The 23,095-nt window shown below is 39.3% G+C and overlaps 1 protein-coding gene across 5 annotated transcripts in view; it reads left to right on the forward strand.

Annotated features, from left to right (window-relative positions):
* Positions 1 to 23,095, forward strand: part of Fmn1 (formin 1) — a 374,621-nt gene that overhangs the window by 38,122 nt on the left and 313,404 nt on the right. The window lies entirely within an intron of this gene.

Genomic DNA, 23,095 nt, shown 5'->3' on the forward strand with positions numbered 1-23,095 from the left:
TCTTTTCTATGTAGTCACTCAAACAAGCACAGTGCAGCTGTTGAATGTTAAGTATGTTTTATTGATAAGTTACTACCGTGACTAGAGTAACAATGCCATTTGTCATGCATAAAGGTACTAATGAGCTCCTCTGACTAGTATGCTTGATGTCATTTAAATTTTTACATGAAAAATAATTTGAGTGTTCAGTCATGAATACCAATCCTGTATCCTTGGCATTTTTCAAGCCAGTGTACTCAGACATTCAGGGTTTTGTATGCTCTTGTGCAGGTGATCAGTTCCTCAGCAGCATATGGTCAGTGTCTTAGGTTAGAAAATAACTTGTAATATGATATATGATCTCTTAGAGAGTACTGGAATTTTATTTATAGAGAACTCATGAGAAATTTTGAGATAAAAATATTGATTTAGCAAAGAAGCATTGCCAGAAGCTTTCAGTTCCTCTTGAGTTTGTGACAGTTCATAAATTTCTCTACATCCCTGATGCAGGGAGGTATTTCTTTAAAATGTGGTCAATACTTTTTCCATCTCATTTATTCAATATGTCGATCTTAGTTTGGTAAAACTTGCCACTTTCTGTCCCAGTAGGAAAGTCATAGAATTCTAAAATTCATATCACGTACAGCAAAAACCTAATAATGAAAATACTTTCTCAGCATGGATGCTGGCAACTTGGAATCCCTTGACAAGCCAGCTCAGTGGAGTTAGAGGAGGAAGCAGAGTGCAGAATTGTTGCCTTAACTCTGGAGGTCCTGTTATGAATAGTGTTGATGTCAACTTGACAGTCTACAGTCACCTGGAGATGGGCCTTTGGGCATGCCTGTGGATAGTATCTTGATTATATTTATTGGTGTGGGAAGGTCTATCTTAACTGTAGTTGGAAACATTCCCTTGGCAGGGGATACTGGATGATATAAAATGGAAAGTGATCTGAGCAGCAGCATATATTCATTCATTTCTCTCTGCTCGTGGTTGTGGATGCAGTACAACCAACTGCTTTAAGTTCCAGCTGCTTTGGCTTGCCAGCCATAATGAACTCTGAGCCAAAATGAACCTTTCTCCCTTAAGTTGCTTTTGTCAGGGTGTCTGATCATGGCAACAGGAAAAGAAACTAAGATTTAGAAATTGCATCAGGTTCTAGGGTTCTATGTATTCCTCATCCAGAATCTCTACATTGAACATATTTGGTATTTTGTAAGACTTTTGTCTTTTAGTTTAGGGTTATCTTGTCATTTATTGCAGTTTTCTTATGTTATAAAAGCCACATCCTGTCTGGATTAAACTTAGTTGTTTGTAAGCACGTAAGAAGACATTCAGTTTCTGTTGACTGTGAACCCATCGAGGGACAAGTTCTGTTTTCCATGTGGTTTCTCCTTGTAGTTGTTCATGAGCACTGTTTTTACTTTGGCCCAGCCTTCCACTGAGATCTCAAGTAGTACTTTTAGGAAGCAATTATAAAAATCACAGGATTTTTTATAGAGACCTCCTGTGCGTCTAATCTTATATAAGGGGTTGGAAAGTGGGAGGAGAGTAGGGGTGGGAGAGATCTTGGTTTCTGTCTTAGATAGAATCCCTTAGACTGTCCCAAGAGACTCAAACCCTATCTTACCCACTTCGTCTTGAGAAGCATGGAGGAGGAAGAGTTCTAGCTAGCACCTTCGATCTATATCTTTTTGTACCTTTTCTTCTCTTTGCTTTCCCTTCTTTAGCCAGAGTCCTTGTCATTTTTTAGTTACTCCTGCAGTGAGTTCAGCTAGGGAGAATTTTATCTTTCTGGCTGCTTCTGTCTTGCTTTTCACATCTCCTCTCACTCAGTCTCAGTAGAGGCCTCAGACAGTAGCACCTGGCTGTCTGGAGGTAACTCATTTACCATCACCCTACAGTGGTCCTTCATCGGACTCCAACTCCCACCTTTTCCCCAAGTTAGCTATTAACTAGATTGAGTTTATGGTCTGTGGACATGGATTTCCTCTGGAAATAACAACTAGGGTTTTTTTTTTCACTGAAGTGATGAGAGCAAGATAATTGAAAGTCCTTGTTAATTACTCAGGTAAGAGATTAACTCCTCGGGGGTTCAGTGTTTGGATTATTTCAGGTTTTCTGTTTTCATTTCTTTTCAATCAAAAGACCTGTTTCTAGTTGGAAGACTCTAGAGTTATAGGCAAGTAGTCAATTCTATGTAGAAAGTGAAATCCACATGTTACAATACCTAGCAGTTAAATCCAGTGCCATTTCCAGCCATGCAGGGCATAAGATTAAGGTATCACATAGGCCATTGAGTCATCTCCTGTTGGCTTTATAAATTTTTTAACTCTTCATCCCATGCCCTGTACACAGGAGTTTCTTACATGTCAACAATATGATCAAGCAGAGTATATACTAAATATGAAAAGTGTCCAGAGTTTTCTTCTCACAGACCCCTCTACTAACCACTTTATACTTGTTTACAGGACTTTACTTTGGTGATAGAGGTGACTGAATGTTGCCAAGCCTTTGAGAAATGTTATTTCCTTAAATTAACTTTGAGAGATTTTTAGATGTACTAACCTACATAACAGTGTTTTGGGGGCTTAGCATTGGAATCCTTTTTGGTTTTTCTGTTTTCATTTATCTTGATCTAAAAATGAACCCTTTTAATGACACAAGTATCACATGTCTGTTGACTCACCACACTGAGAGAATCTCTGGTCTTCTTTGTGTTGTCCAGCAAACATGATTTTTGGTCTGTGGAGTTAGTGTGTTTGGAGTTAGTCTTAGGTGTGATGGAAGCACATGCCTCAAACATAGAGTTTCTGGATTTTGAAATCATTTGACCAATTCTTGTTCTCCTAAAAGATGTAATTAATGTTGGCTCATTTAAAATTGAGAGGCACTCATGTAAAAGAGTATATTATATCTAATTCTTCTGTCAAAACTTTGGTTTCTCTCTGGGTTTATAATATGTGGAGTAGATATAAATTCTTTGCATTTAAACATTGAGGTTTGATGTAATTTGATGAAATTTAAGAAAGTCCCAAACATTAATAGATATATAGACACATATTTAGCTAACTTCAGAAATTATGTAATACATAGAAAGTTACCTGTAATTGTAAATAGAATAGAGAGATTATACAGAAATTGTATATACCTTATTACACCTAGAATATAATAACTGAATTAACAGGAGATATCAAAGGGTCATCATTAAAATTATGTGTAGGTATGACCTAGTGACCCTACTTTTAAGAACTTAGCTTAAATGAATGTATATGCCAGTACGACTATGTGCATACAGGTAATTTACTGCAGCAATTTAAATTTTTATTGTCATTATTATGACTGTTTCTTGTGCACATGTGTGTGATGGAGGTGGTATGCAGGCATGGAGGTCAGAGCACTGCTTTGTGGTGTCAGTTCTCTGCTTCTACCTTTATGTGGGCTCCAGGGACTGACTTTAGGTCATAAGGCTTGCATGGCAGACACTTTACCTGCTAAGCATCTTGCTGGCCTTGTTGCAATTTTTGTATTTTCAAAACATCTAGAAAAAAAACTGAATGTCCATCAATAGAGACATGTTTCAATATATTATAACACATTTTTCTTCTGTAATGTTATGAAGCTATCTAAAGTATCAATATAGATTTCTAACAAGTGACAAAATAATATGTAGAATGTTCTTGTTTCTTGTAAAACTACCATCACTTCTTCCCATGTGCAAATATGTGTATTTGATATGTGTGTGTGAATATCACAGAAACAAAGAAAGATTGGTCAGGCTGTTAACATTTAAAGGACAAAACAGTTGCAAGTGAGTAATGCACTGGAAAGCAATGAGTAAGAACTGGGTATGTGGGAGCATTCACTTTTCTACTTTGCATATTTTTACACTACTTCCCTAGATGTGGGGTATATGTCACTTTTTTAATTTTGGAAGAATTATTTTAACCATTTTATTTATTATTTTTACTTGTGTTTGTATGTGTCTTGTAGCTGATATTTTCCTGGTCCTGCCTGGCCCATGGTCAGGACAAATCTCTCTCACCCACCAGTTCCGCAGCCACTCGGACCCAAGCAAACACACAGAGACTTATCTTACTTATAAACTGTATGGCTGTGTGGCTCAGGCTTCTTGCTATCGAGTTCTTATATCTTAAATTAACCCATTTCTATTAATCTATAAGTTGCCACGTGGCTTGTGGCTTACTGGTTACCTTACATCCTGCTACTCATGGTGGTAATTGACAAATGTTATTTCCTTAAATTAACTTTGAGAGATTTTTAGATGTGCTAACCTACATAACAGTGTTTTGGGGGCTTAACATTGGAATCCTTTTTGGTTTTTCTGTTTTCATTTATCTTGATCTAAAAATGAACCCTTTTAATGACATAAGTATCACATGTCTGTTGACTCACCACACTGAGAGAATCTTTAGTCTTCTTTGTGTTGTCCAGCAAACATGATTTTTGGTCTGTGGAGTTAGTGTGGCAGCATCTCCTGACTCAGCCTTCCACCTCCCAGAATTCTCCTCTCTCTTTGTCCCACCTATACTTCCTGCCTGGCTACTGGCCAATCAGCACTTTATTTATTAACCAATCAGAGAAACACATTCAGAGCATATAGAACATCCTACAGCACTGTCTCTCTGTGTGTTGGTGTATGCCCATGCCTGTGCCCATGCCCATGCACAGGCCAAAATATACTAAGTGTTCTTCTCTGTCACTCTCCACCTTATTCTCTTGAGACAAGGTTTCTCACTGAATTTGGAGCCAGGCTGGTAGCCAGCAAGCCTCAGTGATCCTCCTGTCTCTGACCACCAGAGTGCTGGGATTATAGGCACAAATGCAGCAACCCAGTGTTTCATGTGAGTTCTTGGGACCTGAACTCAGGTTCTCATGCTTACACAGCAAGCTGTCTTACTTACTGAGCTGTTTCTCTAATGCCAATTCTACTCATTTTTAATTTATTTTTTCTTTTTAAAATATTTTACTATTTATTTTATGCATCATTATTTTAAAAATAGGGGGAAAAAAATCAAACACCAAAATTAACCAGACTCCCAAACTATATATCTCAGTGAACTTCTATACAGTTAAAGTGGCCATTTGAAAGGGAATCTTCATACTGAAAGAGCTTCATACTGTGTTTTTATGTTTTCCATATCTAATATATTTTATGTACTTCTCTACCACCAAAATTGAAAAATCCATGACAGCTTTAGAACTACAAAAGTGATTAGCTTTATATCCTACCTCATAACTCATATTCATTGCCTGCATTCAGTCTCTCTTCATCCCCTAATGTCTAGCCTTTTTCTCTTTTTGAAATACTATACTGTGCCCATATCTACAAATGTTTATATATACACATATCTTGTTGGCTAGTTTCTGCATATGAGGGAGAACATGCTTCTTTCCTTTCTGAGATTGTGTGACTTTGCTTAATACTGTACATTCTCAGTTCATCCATTTTCCTGAACATTTTGTGCTTTTATTTTTCTTTAGAGATGAGTAGTGTGTGTGTGTGTGTGTGTGTGTGTGTGTGTGTGTGTGTGTGCATGCACATATATGCACCAAATTTTCTTTTTTAAGATTTATTTCATTTTATGTGTATGAGTGTTTTTGCTCACAGATATGTCTGTGTCCCATGTGAGTGCCTGGTACCCATGGAAGTCAGAAGAGAGCATGGGATGCCCTGAAACTGGAGTTGTGTATGGTTGTGAGCCTCCATGTGGGTGCTTGGCATTGAACCAAGATCCTCCACAAGAACAACAAGGCTCTTAACTGATGAGCCATCTCTCCAGTCACATATACTAAATTTTCACTATCCATTCATGTGTTGATGGACAACTATGTTGATTCCAGTTCTTTGCTATAGTGAATAATGAACCAATAAACATGTAAGCATCTCAGTGGTAGTGTATAGAGTTCTCTGGATATATGCCCAGGAGTAAGAAAAAAATGGGCCATATGGTAGTTCTATTTTTAAGTTTTGAGAAATCTCAAAACTGATTCCCACAATGGTTGTATTTACTCCCCACCAACAGTGAATAAGGGTTTCTTTCTCTCTGTATGTTATTAAATGTATTGATGATAGCCATTCTGACTCGGGTGAGGTGGTATTTCAAAGTAGTTCTAATTTGTATTTCCCCAATGGCTAGGGATATTGAACACTTTTTAAAGACTTATTGGCCATTTCTGCTTCTTTTTGATAAGTGTCTATTCAGATCATCTGCCTTTTTTGATTGGCAGTTTTATTTCCTTGGTGTTTAATTTCTGCAGTTCTATGTAAATTCTAGTCCCTTGTAAAGTAAGTCCCTTGCTTAAGTGTAGCTAGCAAAGGTTTTCTCCTGTTCTATCAACTGCCTACTTACTCTGCTGTTGTTTTCTTTGCTGTACAGAAACTCTTTCTTCTCATATGGTCCCACCTGTGGATACTTCATTAGCTCCTACGCTTTTGCTATTCTATTTTAAAAGTCTGTAGGTAACCCAAACTCTTGAAGGGTATCTCCTGTGTTTCTTCTAGAAATTGCACTTTTATTTCTTTAAGAAAAATCATATATCGTATATGTGATGTGTAGGGGTGGGATTATAGTGGAAGCACACTTTTTGTGTTTTCCTGTGCCTTCTAATGAAGCAGGAAACTCAGCACTGAGAATTTATCACTTGTCAAAAAAAGGTGAGTATCTGGAGAGCCATGGAGGCAATGCCCTAAAGGGAGTATATTTGGTGGTAAAATTGAAGAGAACAGAACAAAATCAGAACCTAACCAAAAGGGCAGTCTAGAGGGGCTTTTGGATTTGACAGAGTTCCAACAGGGAACAGACACCTCCAGGCCTGGGGTAGAGCAAGACAACAGGGAATGGAGTTGTCCCTGAAGCCTGAAGAAGGAGCCAAAAGGAGAGGACTGTGGGAGCCCACAGAGGCTTCGTAGTGAGAACTTACTCAGAGTCAGAGAATCTGGGCTTACTTTGCCTAACGGGGCTGCATAATGAGATGATTTGGTCATGGGCATGTTTACCAGGTGTTTGGAAGGGTCTACACTTGGCTTGTAGTGCGGAAACCAGAGACAAGCAGAACTCTTTCTGATAAGCAATAAGCCAAGACTCCATGGCAGAAGCTGTTGGCACCCCCAAGAAGGGCAATGTGACTGAACAGAACAGCAGGCCCCCAAAACGTGGCTCCAGGCATCAGTGTGGAGAAGGGCTGTGAAGCGGATCTGCTGTCATGCTAGCAATGAAGCAGGATTTAAAGCCTTGCAATCCCCATGCCTAAAAGTCTTGTAACAATTGTATTCCTAAGACAGTAAGTTGTATCATCCAAGTTGCACATTTTTCTTCCTAAGCCATGATACCTTTTGTTCCTTGTGAACTTAAGTTAATGATCTGCATCTGAGTTTTTGGTTTAGAAGAAGAGCTGCCAAATTGTCCAGTGAGTTGCTGAAGCCACAGGCTTCCAGACTATCCCAGAGGAGTTGTGGAAAGTAAATAACATGTGCAGCTTGAGGCTCCCTTCCATTCTCCCTAGAATTCAGAGCTGTCTGGGCATGTCTGCATAATTAGGAGGTTGGGCCCATCAAGAGTCTATTCCTTGAATCCGCAGAGGAATATCACAAGACACAGTTCACCCGAAAGAAGGGAGGAGTTGAGGCACTTTGGAGTCTACCAGCTTCACTGGGAAAGATAAGTCTGAAAGCCATATGACTCATGTCCCTCAGATCTTCTAGCCCCCGGGCTCCTAGGAAGCTCAAGTCTGCATCCTAGGAAGAGAAAACAACAAAGGATAGGGTCACTATTTAAAGTAACGCTACTAAAGTTTCTTTGAGACACCGAGGATGCAGTCTGTGTAGCAGAATGTACTAATATGGATGCAGGGTCTCTACTCGGGAAGCTTTTGAAGCGGCATGACAGACGTAACACAGTAGAGTGAACTAGATTTTATCTTTTCCTAAGGAGAAGTGGAATATGTAGGCAGCTGTGCCTTGAGCAATCCATCTGGCACCTTTGATTGGAGCAGAACTTTGTGCCAATTTTATCAGCAGCAAGAGGCACCTTAAGCAACCAGAAAGCAAGAGTACAGTGCCTATGAGGTTGTGTATTAATTACATCCCTGGGTTCCTATGATTTCTAGAAGGGTCCAGGAGGAATTGGCACATCTGTAGGGGGAGCCAACCCCAAAGATGGGTCTAGGCAGCTTATTTTGCACCTTAATATCCCCCTAACTGCATTTGTTAGAAGGACTAACTAATATCAAATCCAGAATGTTCTCTTGTGAACCCATGGCATAGTATCAATGAAAATACTTCCTAAATCACTAGGAAATGTAGCTTTATTATAACTACAGGTTACTGTCAGCCTATGGGGCCAGAAAGGACTTTAACAGCCCATCATTTTTGCTGTTTTCTAGGGATAAAATGACACTGCAAATAATACTTTAGAACCAGTTACTCTGTGTAAAGTGGTTTCTTTGCTCGGGATTAAATCGGCTACATTTGTTTCTAGTTCTGTATCATGTTGTCATGTGTTGTATTGTATTGTATTGTATTGTTTTTGAAACAAGGTCTCACTTTGTAGCCCAGACTAGCCTTAAACTCATGGCAATCCTCCTGCCTCAGATTCCTGAATATTGGTCTTTCAGGTGTGGAGTCATTCATAGTTGGCTTGTTTCTGTTTTTTAAGGTATTGCTTTACATGATAACTTTGTCTCTTTTGTACAGGCTAATACTGGATTTTCTAACAAATCTGTAATTATTTTAGTGAAAGCGATTATTTATTTGTATATGATGTCTCTGATGTACTTGCATAAAGCCCGGTTTAAATGGTTCACGGTATTCTTTTAAATTAATTCTGCTGTCAAATTTTAATTAAATCATAAAGGAACTAAATTGAATATTCAATTACTAATATTGCAATATAAAATAAATTGAGATAGCAAAAAAAAAACCCACCAAGATAAATAAAAGCTCTTTTTCCTCCTACTAATTATATATGGACTATATTTTTCTCTCTTGAAAGCATTCTCAATCTCTACAACTATCATCTATCCAGTTCCTCTTGATTTCTGTGTTACTTTGTCAAGGTGATGGGTTTCAGCCTTCACTTGCCTGTGTCCCTTCATAATAACATGCATCTTATTGTAAAAGTCCTCATTGCTGTATCTGTTAGAAGCCCCATCAGACTCTTTGGATTTATGATTCGCATTTCCTTAATGGTTGGTCAACATGTGCTGATGTTTTTAAATGTGCTTGTTGAGTTTGATCAAAAGCAACCTTCCAACTTCCAGTGACCAGGCAGTTGACTGACGTCACCACAAATGTGATGGCCTGCGGTAACTTCTGTGATGACACAAGAGTGAAAGAAGTTTGAAACTGTGATCGAGTGGCTTTAATTGGTCTAGACAGTGACTAGGAGGGATGGCAGGTTGCCCTTTGGAGTATTTAGACATATGGTTGGAAATTCCTTTCGCTGACTCCCATGAGGGGAGTAGGATTGGTTTGCCTTCATCTTGTCCCATTACTACCAAGAACTTGTTTAGCTGCTATTTGAACACAGAGGAATTGAAGCTAATGTTCCTCTTTTAAAAAGATTCTCCTCAAAGTCAGCACTGCTATTACATATATGTAAAATCAATTTGAATATCTGAAACATTCTTTGTACTCAATAAGTGTTTCGTTAAATAGTGAATGAATAGATGGATGGATGAATGATGTAATATCTTGTCTGTAAACCGGCAATGGGGACAGTTTTGTCCCACATTAAACAGAATGAAACTGCTTCAGGCTGTATCATGTGATTGCCATCGGTATTAGACACTGTTACAATCCTATAACAACTTACCCCTGAAAGGGTTTAAGATGTCTAGGGCCCACAGAAGGTGAGAATGCAATTAAATGAAAAGGGTACTCAAAGTGAAGCCTTTTGTGTGATAAATTTATCAGAGCAGATCTTAAATTTTACAATGAAACTTAACTTTATTGTCAAAGCCAGGGGTAGCCAAGTGATCAAACATCATAGAAACCAGAGGCGTTTAAGGTTTCATGTGTTCCACTGGTCACAGATTAACTGTGTTGCATTATGCATGATCAAAGGCTGGTACCTTTGCACTTTGCCTTGCATGAGCTGTGCTTTATGACCCATGTCCACTAACAAGAAGGCTGGGCAGATGCCTGTTGGCACTCTTGGCTGTGATCCAGGGTTGTCTGCAAAGCTCATCTGATGAGTGCCTAATGCCCACCATTGGAACTCATGTTCTGTGTGAAAGCATTGTGCTAGGAAACTTGCTACCGTGCAACCATAAGCTGAGATTATGTGACTGACTTCCAAAAGCTACCAGCAAAACTCACTCTAAGATTATATATACATATAATCACACTGGTCTGCCTGTAAAGTTCCTGTTATCACCTAGAAAAGCAAGATTTTTATAGAATTCTGAGAGTGGAAGCTGAAAAGAAGACAGGAAAGGAAGGGATGAACCTGGACAACGGCCTGAAAGTTTGAGGGTGTTAAGAAATGGGGAAGTGTGAGAGCTCCAAAGACCTTCTTCACATCTGCAGAATTCCCTTAGTTTTGCTACAGCACATAACTCAATCACAGAGGATATGGTAGGCCACTATGTTCATAGCTTCTGCCTTCACTGAAGAAGAGTTAGTTATTCTGGGTGTGTACACAGGAATCTTGAGATCTTAAAGTCCTCCCTAACACTGTACGCTTCCGTAGTCTAGGACTTATCATTTCCTCTCTGGTCTTGTCTTCTGCTTCTACTATCAAAACCTTGTCCCCACAACTTTTCCTGAGGTAACTATAATAGGTTGCCTCCATTTCTGGACCATGCTAATCATAACATATTGGTGTGGAAGTATGCTAGAGATAAATATTTTGGATCAAATTCTGGCTCTACCTTGAGCTAGAAAATTGGTAACTCTTCTACTTCTTTATCTGTAAATCAGAATGATAGGTGCGTGCGCGTGCGCGCACGCACGCACACACACACACACAAACACACACACCTGCATGTGTACTGAAGAGCTTGGTTTAGTATTTAACATACACTTCTCCAAAAATATTTAGGTCACTAATTTGAAAAGTATTAAAATTTTTGTACACTTATTCTTTTCCTGTTCTTAACCTTTCTCACATAAAGCTACAAACTTTGTATGTGTTGAAAAGCTGGGAGAAGGGAATATTGGAAGCCCCTATGTTTAAAACTTTTCTCTAAATATAAAGTTATTTCAGTATAATACATCATTTTACATTCTTGCTGTCCTGTCTTCTCCATTATAAAACTTCTGATTTCTCTCATTGTAGGATAAGCAATAGCTCAATCACACATAACCAGTAATTGGCAGAATTTATTTAGACATTCTGATGCTGTGGGATGGTCTGTATGTCTGATTTCAAGACAGAGGTTTAGTGATATAGTAGTGAACCTGCCACCTCCCAAGACAGGGTGTCTTCCTCAACCCAGCTCAAGTGAACAATTGTGTGGATTATGGCTTGCTTAGCCAACACTGGGGGAAGTGACCAAAAGGCAAGTGAGTCTTCAGAAGGCAGAGCTCTTCCTCTGAAAGAAAAAACAGTCCAAAGGCCATAAAGACACGAGTTTTCTCCACAAATACAGGGGCTAAGATTGAGCAGCTTGTGCAGCGATGAGGTTGGCACAGTTTCCTGACAAAGGCTGTTTGTGAGTCTGGTCATACATCATCACATGATTTTTTTTCAAGACATTTGTTCTTAAGGACATCAGGAAGATGGCAGCACAATGACAGGACTGTGGCTTGTTAAATAAAAGCTGCAGATGTGTGGTTGTGATTGTGATGTTTTAATGCTTTTAGTAGATGAAATCTGATAGCTCAAACATATTTGCTAATAACATAAAGCTAACTATAAACACTATATACTAGCATGCTAATGTGTACTTGAATCTAATTTGGAACAGTAGCATCTTGGACTGTATGGCAGCAACTGGCACTTGGCAGGCATCCATAACCACTTGAAGATATCTGTATTGAGGCCAGAATGGCTACTATTATGACCATCTAAAAAATTATGACAACAGCAGCAAATGATAGACAGGAAAATGTTCAGCAAGACTCTATGTCTTCTCATATGAAAGCAATGCACAAGGATTATCAGTGAGATAATAAAAAATAAGAAACATGTTTATACTCACAGTGTACAAGTTCCTAAATCTGATGAGACCTATAACAGTTACTCAAAATACTTACATATAGCTAAGTGATAATTCAGTTATTTGCTGAGCATAGCTCTTTATCATTTCCCTAGTAAAATATTTTGGTATAAAAGATTTTCAATTCATTTAATATAGCCACATGTTAGTATAACATGCTATTATCTTATGAAATGGTATATGGAATTATTATGATGACTGCAGGTGACAAATTCAAAAATAGCAATCACTTTTCAATTATTCTTGTGATTTCTGAGGTCTCTGGGCCATGGAGACCCCAAGCTGAGTAGACATTCTTTGCAGACTACATCTTTAGAAGTCCAACATATTTTCTCAGCCACCAGAAGCATCATTTATATTTATCCCCCTCCTAGTTAGCTTTAACTGTCCACTGACATAGCCTAATGTTATCGGAGAGAAGTCTCAATTGAGGAATTCCCTGGATCAGACTGACCCATGGACATATCTGTGAAGGATTGTCTTGATTGCTAATTGAGGTAGAAGGGACCAGCCAACTGTGGGCAGCACCATTCCCAAGGCAGGTCATCCCAGGCTGTATAAGATCATGAGCATGAGCAATCCAGCAAGCATCATTCCTCCATAGTTTCTCCTTCAAGTTCCTGCTTGAGTTTCTGCCCTGACTTCCTTCATTGATGGTTTGTGACCTGAAGGTATGAACTAAATAAATCCTTTTCTCTCCTAAGCTGCTTCTGGTCAGAATGTCTTATCACTGGTGCTTATCATAGTGTGTGTCATTTTGTGTGTGTGTATGTGTGTGTGTGTGCATGCACATGCATGTGCATGGACATGTAGATGCCAGAGGTCAATTCTCGTGTCTTCTTCTATTACTATCTACCTTTCTGTTTGAAGCAGTTTCACTCACTAAACCTGGAGTTTACTGATTGGCTAGCAAAGCCTAAGGATCTGCCTGTTTCTACTTGTCCCTTTGCTAGTATTAAAGACATGAGCCGTCAAACCTGGTCTTTTGTGTGAGTGCTGGGGATCCAAACTCAGATTCTCTCGCTTGTGTAGCAGATACTTTACCAACTAAGCTGTCTCCTGGCCACCCAGGTGGCTTTGATTGAAAGAGAGGACACACCAGTTCCAAGAGGCTTTTCTATAATGTCACATTCTTCAAGATGGGGGCTGACAGCACAGATGCTGTCATGATTACTTTGTTTTCTTTTTTGATATACCTCCTAATGTCATTATAAGATTAGTTCTATTTGTGAAGGGCTTCTAATTGATCGCCATGCCCAGTGTATCATGCATTTAAATGTGGTCCCCACACTCAAATTAATTAAAATGGCTCAGCAGATAACTTGGTTCTTTTTTCCCATTGGCAGAACAAAATAGGTCTTTGTCATTCAGTGCTTCTCTTTTGAGTGTATTACTGCCTGGTGGTAACATTGGGCTTATTTTTAATCCTAAAAAATTAGATGAATATATTTTTCCTGAGACATAAAGTATGTTGACATATATTTTCAAAAAATTAAAGGCCACCCTTAGGAATAAGTTCTTGGAAGCACATACCCTCAAGGAATTTCAACAATTTCTAATTTCTTTTTCTAAAGCCAATGACAGTTCTCCAAGCTCCACCTATGATTTAGCTGGCAATAGTTGTCCCTTCTAGTGATTATAAAATATTGTTGAGGGGATCCCTAGGCTAGTCCCTTCATATTGAAGAAAATGAAAAGCAAGGTTCTACCCACATGTGATGTTGAGCGACAGGATATACTGGGCCTTCCAACATCAGTCTTGGTGTTCTCCTTTCTTGATAGGATGCTCCTACTACTGGTTTATAGATAACTCGAAAGTGTATATGGATCTTCAGTGACTTTGAGTTTGTACTATAATAGGTATCTAAGTATTTACTTTCAATCTTAAATTTCCTCTATAAGCAATTTATTTAAAAATATTTGTAATGAAGCCAGGCGGTGGTGGCTCACGCCTTTAATCCCAGCACTTGGGAGGCAGAGCCAGGCGGATCTCTGTGAGTTCGAGGCCAGCCTGGTCTCCAAAGCGAATTCCAGGAAAGGCGCAAAGATACACAGAGAAACCCTGTCTCGAAAAACCAAAAAAAAAAAAAAAAAAAAAAAAATGTAATGTGTGTGGGTAGTATGCCTAAATGTATTTCTGTGCAGCATGTGTGTGCCTGGTGCCCTGGGAGGCAAGAAAAAGGTGTTGGGAGCTGCCATGTGGGGGCTGAGAATCAAACCCAGGCCCTCTCAAAGAGCAACCATTGTTCTTAAGCTCTGAACCATCTCTCCAGCCCTAAAAGCAATTTGTTGATGCCCTTAATATTATCAAGTATTAACCACTATTAGCACCTACACCCAATGGGATAAGCAACTTTCACAGTATACCATTCCGACTTTCACTCAATATGGATTAAGGGGCAAGGTTTTGAAAAAAAAAATGTTTTTTGTTCGGTACTTAAATCATCACTTATATTTAAATTCTAAGTGTAATACATAGTCATTGAAATACCACTTGCAATATTCCTGGACTGCTTCTTGCCAACTGTCAAATGAGAAGCTTATAATAAATCTCTGAGGACAGTGACTCTTTGAGGCTAGTCCGGTTCTAAGCCTCTGAATTCTCTAATTTTAATAACAGAGTATTCACTCAGACTCTGTTCATTTTCCACAGTGAACTGATGCCTGGAAGGTGAGTTTAAGAAATAAATGGGTTTTCTGTCCTTTATTATGGCTCATTTGCCGCTCTTGAGAAAGTAATATTTGATTATGGTACTACATGGTCATTCTGGAAGGTTCCTAAGAATCTCCTTCACTAACTGCTTTCTATGTGTGTTTCTATCTTTCATTCTCTTGGTGGACTATACTCATTTTATATTTAAAAAGTTGTAGTTGCTTAAACTGTATGGTTTTTCCATGCTTGGTTAGATGGTGGGTGGAGGAGGCATCACAGAATGAAGCAAATTAGAATTCTGCTGCTGAGATGTAACACACATTATAGAAAGCCTCTTCAGTTTCAATCTTCTCTCTGCTGGGAATAACAAAATGGACATCACAGAGTTCTTAAGAAGAGTCCTTAAGATAGTCATCACAGGGTCAGTCAGTCATACAGTCAGGGTGTGCCAGTAGGAACAACTCCTAGCAACATTTCTGCTTCAACTGCTGCCAGTGTACTTCTCCTGTTGATTTTGTGAAAGCATTAACTAGTTAGCTGTTAACCCTGAGGATATGTTTTCAAAGAACTTAGATTTTGATTGGATATTGAAGGCAGTCATAAATTAGATGTGTCAGCAAATATAAGAGTTATGCTTTGGATTTCTGTAATAATTTCTCTGCTTTTCTTCCCTGCCACTCTTATCTAAGAGAATGCATTGCAAATGGGTTGCTGGAGTTGGCTGAAAGTGCTCAAATCACCAATGTTTGGGTTCAAAGGGGCTGCAATCTGTCAATTGCATTTCTGTAGTCTAGAGCTATGCTTTCCCCTCCTTGTCTGTACTCTCAGCCTGTAACCAACAGATAGTGAACATTTCATACAGCATTTGAGGTGGAGCAGACTCCCTTCTAAATGAAAGTTTCCAGCCTTTATTCATATTTCAGATACGAAGGGGTTACTGAACCATGGAAGTTGGAATGAGACCGTAGTGAAGCCTGGCCATAATATCTGAATAATGATTGAAGAAGTAGATTCCATGTCAGACTTAACCAAAGCTCGTAATGTTCTCATAGACAGCAAACAAAAGCATTCATAAAGGAACTATAAAGATTTTATTTTTATCAAAATCTGGAGTATCATTCACCATGTATATTTTGTTTCAAATCATCTGCCTAGGTAAATCTCCACTGAACTGTATATAGTTGCTTGTTTTCAAATAATATTTTTTGTCGTTATAAGTTCATAAGATAAAGAATAGTTTCTGCCATGGGCTTTGTTATTATACACTAAGAGGCCTCATCTCATTGTTCTAACAAGAGTTTCACACCTAGAATTAGTAGATACAGAATAACCATTACCTTTTAACAGAATGCTGGTTTACTGAAAATACTTTATGCATTCTACTAGTACCAACTTAAAACATATTAAAATGTGCTAATAACAAAATAATTTTCATCTGCTAATACTATTTTAAGTACTATTCAACAAATATTAACCTTACATCATTGAAGGATTTTATGCCTACAGAAGAAAATCCTTATCTAAAATTAAGTTTTCCATCAATGTCCTGGAATTACTCAGACTCAAATATTACAGTCAGAAGTTATTTTTTAATGTTGTCAAAATTACACTTCAGCACTCCCAGTTGTATCCCTCCTACATTTGCTAGGTGGCATGTCCTTTCTTTCTCTCCCATTCTCCAAATCACCAGGAAAAGAGATTGGAAGAATCCATTTATTGTTAATTGGTTGACTGCCAGAGTCCCGCCCTTCTTTTCTCCCATGTATTGTAAAAAACAACAAGGTTCAGAAGACAGAGTGGTTGAGAGACATGAGGATTTACCATTTGTTATGGCATCTTGTCTTTGCAAACCTTATTACATAGGATTACACTTTACTCCAGGGCTCTGAGTCTTGCCCACCAGAGTGTGTTCAGAAATTAGATGCTCTGCAGGGAAACTTTTGTGCAGTCTAGTTTTGGTTTAGGTTTGGCTTCTGCATTTCATTTTTTTGCATAAAACACAAGCTCAATTGTATACTTACATTTTTATTATTGAGAAGTTCAGCTGGTCAAATAAATATTTTTCTTGCATCTACTCTGCCATCTATAATTAATGACTTAAAAGATCATCTGTGCTTTTAGGTTTTCTGTGGGGGCCCACAGAGGATCCCTAGTAAGGCCTTACTCTAGGTCAGAAAGTCTGAGCTTGCTTTACTCAGCAGGGCTGCATAATAGGATGATTTGGCCAAAGGCATGGTTACCAGGTGTTTTGAAGAGTCTATACTTGTTGATACTCTATACCTCAACCCTCAAAGGGGGAGGTCTTTTTTCCCTCCCCTTGCTGATGTATAAAAAGCTCATCATGATTAAACTCGGGATGACTGGGTATTGACCCAGGGCCCTCCTGAAGCTATCCTGTGTCTCTCTCTTTCTCATCGTCTCCATCTATATTTCTATCTAATACTCCCTCATTCCTCATTCTTCCCCCCAAAAACCCTTCAACAGGTTAGGGCTGGTCTCCTATAGTTTCCAGCAGGAGAATTTATCCTCAAGAAGTCTCCAGGTTGGCTTGTTCTGGCTACTGGTCACTTTCATCCATTAGATCCCATTTCCTTCCAAGACATCATGTTTTGCTTTTCCTCAGCTGTCAGGAGCAGTGAGGGAGCTACCCTGCCACTGGGGAGTTATGCTTACTGCTATCAGCTGAAGGCTAGGTCTACTGGGACCTGGGTAGCTAGAAGTGGCTTTCACAGCAGAGAGCAGCCATAGTTCTGGACAAACTTGATCCTTTTCTCCTTTTGGATTGAGTATAGAAACTGACTCAGTGTCATCAAGAACAGACTGGGCATCAGGTTTGTGGCTTAGCCATATGAGAAATGTGAATTATTATAAAGGACATGGATGGCTTTTTAATTGTTTAAAAATAGATATAGATCTTAAAATATATATTCCAAATATTTCTTTGTGAGAAGATTTAAAACTTGATTTTAAACACACACAGCCCAAGCCATGGAATATTCTTTAAAAATCAAAAAAATAAAAAATAAAAAATAAAAATAAAAAAATTACAAAACAAACCCAAACCTCTTTTAAACAGAGCAGGTGTCTTCCAGCTATTCATAAAATTGACAAACACAAAGTGAAAAAGAAAAGGCATCCCTTATGTGTTCTCTGTGCCTTTAATAAAAGAACACAGGGTTGTTCTTTGGGCCACATATGAGTGAATCTACAAAAAAAAAAGTGACAATATGGACATCAAGGGAATAGGTACTGTTTAAAAAAAAAGGAATGTCCCATGAATGTCATCATGGCAAACTGGAATCTGCTACAATGTCACCAATACCTTTGGTGTTGTTGCAAACAAACAAGTTACAGACAAGATTCTTGCCAAGAGAAGTAATGTGCATATTGAGCATGTTAAGCACTGTAAGAGTTGAGAGAGCTTCCTGAAATGAGTGAAGAAAATCAGAAAAAAAAAATAGAAAAAGAAGCCAAAGGGAAAGAAACCTGTGTTCAACTACATCAGCCTGCTACACCCAGAGACAGGCTTTCTGAGAACTCATGGAAGGATCCTGAGCTGTTGGAGCTCGTTCCCTATGAATTCATGAAGTAATGTACAAAGGAATTTGTTTTATTGATGTCAGTGGTGCCAATTGGCAATGGTGGGGAGCATGTAACTGAGAAAATCTGTTTATCTTGTGGTCAGGAAACAAAGAAGAGTGAGGAGAAGATAAGGAACTTACCATCCCCTTCAAGGGCTGCCTCCAATGACTTAAAGGCATCTTGATTGTCTCAGAGGCTCTTTTGCCTCCCAGCAGCACCACTCTGGGGACCAAACTTTAGGGCATGAGCTTTAGGTAACATTTAGATCCAAACTGTATTAGTCCGGAGGTGGGACTCCGCTTCATTTACTCAACTAGTTAAACGAGAGACAGCTTAGGGGAGAGAGAATACAAATTGCTCTTGTATACAAAAGGAATTTAAAATTCATAGGGACTACATGAAGTACAGAAATTTTGTCTGAAACATGGATGAAATAACCCATTTGTAAAAATACAGTTTGAGCATAAATTGAGCATGGCCTATATATTAGTATCAAATAATACTACGGACTTAATTTAATGAAGAGAATATTTTGACTCCCAGAAGAATCTTTGGACTTTGGAATTTTAAACTGTTGGGGACTTTTGAAGTTGTACTAAATACACTTGTACTATGATGTGACCACGAGGGTATAGAATGTGGTGGTTTAAATGAGATTGTCCCCCATTAGCTCATATATTTGAATATTTGATTCCCAGTTGGTAAAACTGTTTGAGAAGGATTAGAAGGTGTGGCCTTGTTGGAGGAAGTGTGCCAGTGGGAGTAGCCTTTGAGGTTTAAAAAAAAAAAAATCTCAACATTCCCAGTTAACTCTCTGCCTTGTGGTTGTATCTCAAGATGTGAGCTCTCAGCTGCTGCTCCAATTCCATGCCTGCCTGCTTCTGTGTTCCCCACCATGATGTCCATGGACTCTAACCCACCTGAAACTGTAAGCCCCAAATAAATGTTTTCCTTTATAAGTTTCCTCAGTCATGGTGTCTTATCACAACAATAAAAAACAGTAACTACAACATCTAGTAAAACAAGAGAAAGCAGAGCTGCTAAGCTAATTCAAGTCTCAGTGTGTCCAAGTTGAAGTTGAGCTGAGATGGGGGCTGTGTGGTGCTAAACAAAGGCACTGGGAGACAACCAAGCTGTGCTTGGGAGAGGATGGCAGAGGAGAAGGTGATGCCACTGTAAGGAAACCTGCTCTGGCCACGTTGTATTGGCAAGAGGGGGTGAAACAGGAAGCCCCAGAGGACAAGAAGCAACAGCTGCAGAGTACAGTGACCAAGAGTTGGTGATGCATATCAATCTAAGTCTGTAGGTTGCTTCTGATAGGAATCTAATACCTGTAAGTGTAGACATCAATGATAATGTTCCCGTGGACAGCCTTTCCTGGAGCCCTTTCCCAGCATGGACACACATCCATTTCTCTTCTCATGTTCTTTATTTTCTTCCATTTCCCAACACTGACTTTGACCCTGCCTGTACCTTCACATCTGTGCCTTTGGACATTGACTGTCAAACTGCAGCAACATCAACAACTAACATTTACTGAACAGTGCTACATAGGTACAAGGTATTGAGTAGACACTCCATAAACACTATAGGTAACTCAAACCACAATCCACTCAAGAGTTACTGCTGTCTTCATTATAGAGAATGAAAGGCAAAACACAGTCAAAGAAGTGAAGCTGTTCTAGTCCAGGTGAGAAAATTACAGACCACCATGTAGACAAGGGCAAATTAGAGTCTTGTATTAGCCAACAATAGCCTCTTTTACTAAAGAACTCTTGGTATTAAAGCTCATGCATACAGCATTTATAAAGGTAGAAACCACCAAAGCCAAAATGACATCATTGTCAGGTGTGGGTCAGGGGAACCTGGTAACATTTGTTTTGCAGAACACATCAGCTGTTATGGTTATACATCTGGGCCATGGTCATGGTCATAGAAAATACCAAATGTGCTGCCAAAGTGGATGTGACTGATCAGGGGTTGGGGGCTGAAAAGTACCTAAGCAGACACAAAATGGAGTGAGGGTAAGATCAAGACAAGATAGCATTACCTCAGTTGCTTTAAAGTAGATTGCCTGGGTCCCACATCGCTGTCAGGATGCAGAGGCAAACTCAAGTTTGACCAACTGCAGTTGCAGTCCTGTATCTGATTACCATGCCTCCTTTCACAGGAGACAGAGAGCAGAGTAAAAACCTGGGGCCAATTTGCTGAGCTAGCCACACAGTACAGAGTTCCTTAGGAGGCTGAGGTACCTGGGGTTTGCTGTTTCCATAAGGTCAATCACCATTAAAGAACTATGAGGGCTGGCAGGCAGGACAGCTCAGCAGTTAAAACTTTCCCCATGGGCTAGAGAACTAAAGTTTGGGTCCCCAGAACCCACATAAATGCCAGGTGGATGTGATTGTCCAACTATAATTGCAGCCTCAGAGGGAAGAGACAAGGGGTTCCTGGAGAAAGCTGGCCAGTGAGATTAGCCATATTGGCAATCTATGGATTTCACTGAGATACTGTAGCACAAAAAGAATATGGATAACCAAGTGTTGTGGTGCATTCCTTTAATCCCAGCACTTGAGAATCAGAGGCAGATGGATCTCTGTGGATTCTAGGCCAGCCTTTTCTACATGATGAAATCCTATCTCAAAGAGGGATAAAAGGAAGAGGAGGAGGAAGAAGAGGAGGAGGAGGAGGAGGAGGAGGAGGAGGAGGAGGAGGAGGAGGAGGAGGAGGGTGGAGAGCCATTGAGAAAGATTCTTGACATCAACCTTTGGCTTCCACACTCATACACCACACATCTGCATGTGTAGCCACACATGCACATGTAAGCATGAATGAATGCACACCACACACACAGTCACACGAAAAGGAAAATAAAAAAAAATACAAGCATTTCACATAGACTTGGAAATGTGAAAGTAAACATGTCATCTGATTTGGGTAGGAAAAATCATTTCTTGAGTAGGATCTGAATTACAGCTTTTTAAAAAATCAGAACTCCCCACTCCTTCCTGGGAAGAAGTGTAGATGCTGAGAATTTCCTTGGTGTTACCATGAAGCTTTGTTGTTTGAGCTCATGCATCTTGGGGCTTAACTGATCCATCAGTCATGTCACCTTCTTTGAAATCACATCAGTTCTGAATCATGCCAGGTTTCTTTTTTCGCCTTAACACATACAGCTACCTTTCTTGTTAGAGGTGGGAACTCCCAAAGGATGCTGAAACTCTTGCTAAGCACACAGAGGAGATGGTAGAAGTGAAGATCCCACAGCTACAAAAATTAAAAAAATAACTGTCGGGGTTGGTCTTGACTGAAGACTGAAAAAAAAGGAGAAAGAAAAGAAAAGAAGGAAAAAGAAAAGAAGAAAGAAAAGAACCACCAAATGCAGGCATCTGTGGCTACACATTTTATTGTTTACAAAGAACATTCACATGCACTGTTAACAGATTCTTAAAAAAAAAAAATCTCTGTTAGGTGAGTGTGTGCATATTTCTGCCTTTTTAAACAAGGCTTAAGTCTTAGTCTTACTTTATTCCAGGAAGGGTTTAAGGGACTTGCATCCAAAATAGTAGATAAAATGTTTTTAAATGGTGATAAAATCAGAGCAGGAAGCTGCTTTAGACTTCATACAAACGTACCTGAACCCTTGCTATGTCTCAGAGTCAAACTCTGTGGATCCCTTACAGTGGTCTTTGCTTCTCTGTTTTCAAGAAGAAATCACTGTAATGTTGTTCACCAAGGAAAGTGCTTGCTTAGACATTTCCATCCTGAAATAAGTTATAAAATTAGCAAGCCACATTTTAAGAGTCACTCCACAGATGTGGGAGGTGGAAGATTTGAAGCTTTCCCTCTGTCTCTGTTTCTGCATGTGCTTCTGTCCTTGTCTGTGGGGGCAGATGGTGTATGTTTGTGAAAATGGGTATTTTTCATAACCTTTCTAGAGTTGTACACCTCTTCAATACCATATACTTTTTAAGAGACTCCTAACAATCGTATCTTTGAGACACAGATCATCCCATCTGAATAAGTGTGGAACCAAGATAGAGAAGGCTAAATACAAAGGAAATAGAGACTCTGGTGTTGTCACCTGTCATCACACTCCCCCCCCCCTTAACCACCCTGTGATGTCCCTGTAACAGTGAAATGACATGCTGTGAAATTAAGCCATCTACACAGCTCTGTCACTGTGATTATTTGTGTTTGTAATTATGAGACCTTCAAAAGTCACTATATCATTCATCAAATATACCTATCATGGATTCATCCCCTCTAGGCATAATGGAGATAGACCCAACAGATAAAACCCAAGCTAATTCCTGTCTCCACAGAGCTCACATTCATTCTAGAGGGATAAATAGCAAAATATATAAACCAGCCCATCAGTTGTGACCTCTAACTAATGCAGAAAAATCTGCAGCTTTTTAACCTTAAGATTAGGTAGTTTAGCCAGGCGGTGGTGGTGCACACCTTTAATCCCAGCACTCGGGAGGCAGAGGCAGGCAGATCTCTGTGAGTTCGAGGCCAGCCTGGGCTACAGAGTGAGTTCCAGAAAAGGCACAAAGCTTCACAGAGAAACCCTGTCTCGAAAAACAAACAAAAAAAATTAGGTAGTTTAGTGTTGATACAGTGGTTGATAACTCTGTCCTAGTTAATGTGTTTTACAAGTATTATGTAAACTCATCAGACTCTGGTGGCATTCTTG

Source organism: Peromyscus eremicus, chromosome 4 (genome assembly GCF_949786415.1).
Source record: "Peromyscus eremicus chromosome 4, PerEre_H2_v1, whole genome shotgun sequence".
NCBI classification, from domain to species: Eukaryota; Metazoa; Chordata; class Mammalia; order Rodentia; family Cricetidae; genus Peromyscus; species Peromyscus eremicus.